The sequence below is a fragment of the Mustela lutreola genome, chromosome 3 (assembly GCF_030435805.1).
Source record: "Mustela lutreola isolate mMusLut2 chromosome 3, mMusLut2.pri, whole genome shotgun sequence".
Lineage (NCBI taxonomy): Eukaryota > Metazoa > Chordata > Mammalia > Carnivora > Mustelidae > Mustela > Mustela lutreola.
Window position 1 is genome coordinate 208,939,437 of NC_081292.1, and position 5,727 is coordinate 208,945,163.

Sequence of the window (5,727 nt, forward strand, 5' to 3'; positions counted from 1 at the left end):
AATAATCATGCAGTTTTATCCTTTCTTTTATGGATGGGACTTAGCACATTGTTTTTCCAGATATCAAACCACCTTGCATCCTAGGAATGAATCCTATTTGATCGTGGGGAATGACTTTTTTAAATGTATTGTTGGATTCAGTTTGCTAGTATTTTGTTGAAGTTTTTGTATCTATGTTCATCAGAGATATTGGCCTGTAGTTCTCTCTCTCGTGGTGTCTTTATCTGGTTTTGGTATCAGGGTAATATTGTCCTCATAGAATAAATATGGAAGTTTTCCTTTCTTTTCTATATTTTCTAGAATAGTTTGAGAATAAGTATTAACTCTTCTTTAAATGATTGAATTCACCTGTGAAGCCATCCGGTTCTAGACTTTTGTTTATTGGGATGGAGCAGGGAGCCTGATACAGGCCTTGATCCTGGGATCATGACCTGAACTGAACACAGACACTTAATGACTGAGCCACCCAGGCAACCCCCCCACTTTCATTCAAAGTTATTATTGATAGATACATATTATTGCCATTTGATTACTTGTTTTATGGTTGTCTTGGTCCCTTTCATGGTTTGTAGCGTTCCTAAATGGTATACTTGGATTTCTTTTTCTTCTTTGCATATTCATTACTGGTTTTTGATTTGCGGTTGCCGTTAGGTTTGTATAGAACATCTTCTGTGCATAGCTGTGTATATGGAGTACGTTGCTGCTTAAGTTTGAATCCAGTCTTTACTCCTCTTCCCCACCCCTCCCCCACACACTTTTTAGGTCTACAGCATTGTCATATTTTACATCTTTTTATTTTATCACTCCCTTGACTAATTTTTATAGATATACTTACTTTTACTACTTTTGTGTTTTTTACTTTTCATTCTCCCACTAGTGGTCTTTCCATTCAGAGTTCTCTTTAATATTTCTTACAGGGCTGGTTTAGTGGTCATAACTGCTTTTAACTTTCGTTTGTCTGAGAAACCCTTTATCTCTCCTTCTATTCTGAATTATAGCTTGGCTGGATAGAATATTCTTGGCTGCAGATTTTTCCCTTTCAGCACTTTGAATATATCTTGACACTTTTGGCCTGCAAAGTTTCTGTCGAAAAATCTGCTGATATCTTTATGGGGTTCCTCCCCTCCCCAAGTGGGTGACTTACTACTTTTCTCTTGCTGCTTTTAATTTTTTGTTTGTTTGTTCAGCACTACTTTTTTGTCATTTTAATTACTATGTTTCTTGGTGTGGATCTCCTTGGGTTGATTTGGGGGGGGGGGTATCCCTGTGCCTCCTGGATCTGGATTCTGTTTCCTTCCCCAGATTAGGGAAGTTTTCAGCTATTTCTTCAATTGAATTTTCTGCCCCTCTTTCTCTTCTTTGGGATCCATATAATGTGAATGGTATTGTGCCTGATGAAGTCACTGAGTTCCCTAAAACTATTCTTAATTTGCATGGTCTTTTTCCTTCTACTTTTTTCAGTTTTGTTACTTTCCATCACTCTTTCAGGTTATTAATTTGTTCCCCGACTTTATCTACCCTGCTATTTAATTTTTAATTTCATGTATTGTGTTCTTCATCTCTGATTTTTTTTTAATATCCTTGTTAGGGTTTCACTGATGTCCTCCACTTTTTTCTCAGGTTTAGTATCTTTATGAACATTACTTTAAATTCTGTATCAAGTGTTTACTTATATCTGTTTTGCTTATGTCTTTTGCTGTGGTTTGGTCCTTTTCTTTAATTTGGGTCATATTTCTCTGTCTCCTCATTTTTTTTTTTAACTCTCTGTGTTAGGAAAGTCAGCTGCATCTCTGCTCTTGGAGACAATGGCCTTCTGAAGAGGATGTCCTGGAGTGCCCTGCCGTTCAGTGCCCCCTGTTCCCTAGGGCCTGGCGCTTTAGGGAGTGTTTCGTGTATGTGCTGCGCGTGCTCTGCTATTGAGTCCCGGCCTTTTTTTCCTTTAGTCCAACTGTCTGCAGAGGCTCTCTGCCTGTTGTGGGCAGCGTGAGGTTCCCAACAGGGCTGTGGCAGGCTTTAACAAGGTGTGTGCTGTTTTGCTCGTGAAATAAGAGCTTCTGTCTTCAGAACATAAAACGCACGACTCTGAAAGGAGGGTTTGGTGGAGTTTATGCTGGCCTTTTGGGTGACGGGGCACATAGCACTGGAACCGAGGCAAGTGTGACTAGGAAAGGTGAACCCTCCCAAGCATGGGGGCCACGCTTACTGTAAGCAAGTTAGGTAGCAAGTGTCATTGCAGTGCCGGTCCCCACAGGTGGCGTGGATTGTGCTGGGGAAGGAGATGGAAATTCCCCCTGCCAGAAACTTTGTGGAAGGGTTTCCCTGTGATCCTTCCCTCTCCAGGACACGCTCTGAAATGAGTAAATCACTCTTTAACCAGTTTGCCCCAAGCTTTTTTCCAATTGCTGGTTCTAAACTGTATCTACAAGGGCTGTTTGTTATGCTGCCTCTTTAACGGAGAGCACCCTGCTTCTTAATGCCCTCCAGGATTTCCCAGAGCCACCCACTGATTTTTATAAATCAAGGCTATAAGTCCTGGTGGTTGTAAGAACTAACAAAATTTAGCCCCTCTCACTTTCAAAGGCAAATGTTAGGGGGATTCATCTTCCCTGTGCAGCTCCTTATAATGAGCGTTTTTACATGAGGAAATACTCAGGCAAAGCTACACTGATGCATGAATATGCTGATGTAAACCTGTATCTTATTAGTCCTGGGCTGTGTGTGGTGGTGTGGTGAAAACATGAGCTCTAGAGCCAGACTGTGCGTGTTCAAATCCTGCTCCCTGATTTCTTAGTGTGTAACAAGGGGAACCTCTATGTATCTCGGTTTCCTGATATTTAAATTGGCAAGTAATGGTGCTTATTTTCATATAATCGATGATGCTTCATTCATACCTGACGTGAAAAACCCTTAGAAGAGTACCTTGGCACATAGCTTATTCATCTGAGAAATAACACACATACTTACATTGCACTCGTTTTTGAGTTAGCATGGAATGCCCACTGGACTATAAAGCTTGGAGACTAAGAAAAAGTCCCAGAGGGCAGGGGCTGTGTCTGTGTCTTTGATCTGCATCTTCAACACTAAGTATGGCGCCTGACATGTAGGTAGTGGATGCCCAAGTGAATGAAATCGGACAGATTTGGGTTCTGGTCCTAGCTTTGCCATTTATAAGCAGCTGCCTAAGTTACCTGACCTCTCAGCTATAAAGTAAGGGTAATTCATAGGTTTGTTGTGAGGATACAGTAAGCATGTAAAGTACTTAGTAGCTATCACATGCTGCATCAGACATGTCTGCTAATAGCAAGAATTTGGATATTGACAAATTAAGGAATTGATGGAATTGCACATTTGAGATGGGAAACTGTATATGTCAGCCTGTTCAACTGTCCATCAAAGCTGTAGCTGGAAACCCCTGCCCAGGAAAGCAGTCTGTAGCACACTGATTTCCTCACTTCCTCCTCATCCTCCTGCTAACGAACACCCTCAAAACAAGTTTCTAAGTCTTCTGATTGTGCTTGTGTGGAAGGCAATGTTGGATGGCGTCCCAACAGTTAGTCCTTTCTTGCTGGCTGGTTCTCAGAGCTCCAGTTTGTTTGGAATGAGGAGATAGATTAGATTTTTGTTCCCAATCCTTCATTCTCTAATAGGATTTTACATCTACACGTTTTGGTATGTGACTTTGTAGCATTTCCACTGGAGTAGGCAGAGGACATACACATCCTTGCCCGGTTTGTGTTGGAGTTGGCCAGACAATTTGTTTGGCAAATGGAGTGTTACTGTACATGACATGAGCAGAGACTCTAAATGCATTTGTGTGATTTTTTTTCCGGCTTCCTGTGTACCTACCATTTGCCATGAGACTATGCCAGGGGTGTCAGTCATGCCAGAATAAGCATATGCATCGGGCAGACATGAAAACACAGACAGCCCTGTATGCAAGCCCAGATGATCCCAGCCAAACCCAGGAGAATTGCAGATGGACTACGTGCCCATTAAATGAGGAACAAATGTCTGTTCTTATAAACTGCTAAGATTTGGGGGTTGCTTATTATGAAACATTATCACAGTGGAAGTTGGTTAATATAGGCACTAGTCTACCCACCACCAGAAGGAGAATCTTACTTAATATAAGCTAATACTGTTGTTCTTTTCCATACAAGAGAATTTTCCAGATTCACTTGGAGCTGAAGGTGGCCGAATGGCCCAGTCTTGGCCAGTGAAATATATGACGATATCTACCGGGGACTTCTGGGAAAGCTTTTGCCTTCATAGTAAAAGGCATTTTGGGGGCTGAAAGTGGCCTTGCCCTCTACTTTCTTGCTTGAAATTTCAGTGGGCAATTTTGAGACCATAATTTGAAAACACAAAGGTGAAAAACTAGCAGCTGTGGATGATGGAGCAAACAAGTAGAAAGTCCAGGCTCCTGATGGCATGGCTCAGTGGCTGCCCTGCATCAACAACCACATGTCTTCACACTTCTTATTTAGTCACATTTTTTGCTTCTTGCTTTCTAAGCCATTCCTAACCTATGGCTGAGATAATGTCAGTTTCATCATCTTAGTCACTATTTCTCTGAGGTGAGTGATGAAAAAGAAAAGGGAGCTGTGTATTCGCAAGTCTCCTCCCACGAACCTTGGAAACCTTGTTAGGTTATTACAGCCTGATGTGTGTGTGTAGTCACTATTTGTTTTCCCTGTGTGGCCTCTTTGTTAAGTGTTTCTAATAATAATAATGAACAATTAGCTTATGGTTACTTTTTAACCAAAAACGTGGTGGGGACTGATTTGGATACAGAAAAACATATTTTGGCCAAAACTGGAGATCACTATGTCAAACAGTGATTTCTGGAAAGGAAGCAGGGTCAAGTGTAGAGCCACAATAAGAGCATCTTTTAGAGGGTTGCCAGGGAGTGAGCTGCCAAATGTATTCAAGAAATGTGTGATGTGTACAATACAACCATCTTAACTTGTTCTGGGTGTATCCTCAGTGTAAATTTAGAGTATGTGGATTCCTACCAAATGAAGAGCAAAAACTGCCGACAGGGTGCTACCTACCAGAGTTTTCCTCGTTAGGATGAGTGAAGAGTCAGGTACATGACTAAGGAACTTGGTGTCTATACAGATTATTCTTGGAAAAGTTCTCTATAATGTTGGAGCCTGTTCATTTTGTAAGAGCAAAATGTGGGATAAAGGCAAGTTGTCCTTGTAAAAACCGGTAATTCAAGCTCTTCTCAAAGCCAGCCTTGGAGACATAAAGCAGATTCCTTTACTTTGAGAAAAATCTGTTCTTGAAGCTGCACTCCTATAAAACCCCTCAGCGGGAGCCAGCAGCTGTGGGTGAGAGTGCAGCCTCCAAGCCAATGACAAACATTAAGTTGGCCTGTCCAGTCAGCACTTTTCCTATAAACTGGCCAGCAGACTTTACCAGAGAGAATGTTAACAAGGAAAACAATGACAAAAAGGGCACAAGAATACACAAAAAATCCTTGCTATAGAGGCGCCTGGGTAGCTCAGTGGGTTAAAGCCTCGGCCTTCAGCTTGGGTCATGATCTCAGGGTCCTGGGATCGAGCCTCGCATCGGGCTCTCTGCTCAGCAGGGAGCCTGCTTCCTCCTCTCTCTCTGCCTGCCTCTCTGCTTACTTGTGATCTCTGTCTGTCAAATAAATAAATAAAATCTTAAAAAAAATCCTTGCTATCTTTGCTTCTTTGGTAGAAAATAAGATTTGCT

The 5,727-nt window shown here is 41.7% G+C and overlaps 1 pseudogene; it reads left to right on the forward strand.

Annotated features, from left to right (window-relative positions):
* Positions 1-3,086: 3,086 nt before the first annotated feature.
* LOC131827984 (lysine-specific demethylase 3A-like) lies at positions 3,087-5,494 on the forward strand (annotated as a pseudogene).
* The last annotated feature ends 233 nt before the right edge of the window (positions 5,495-5,727 follow it).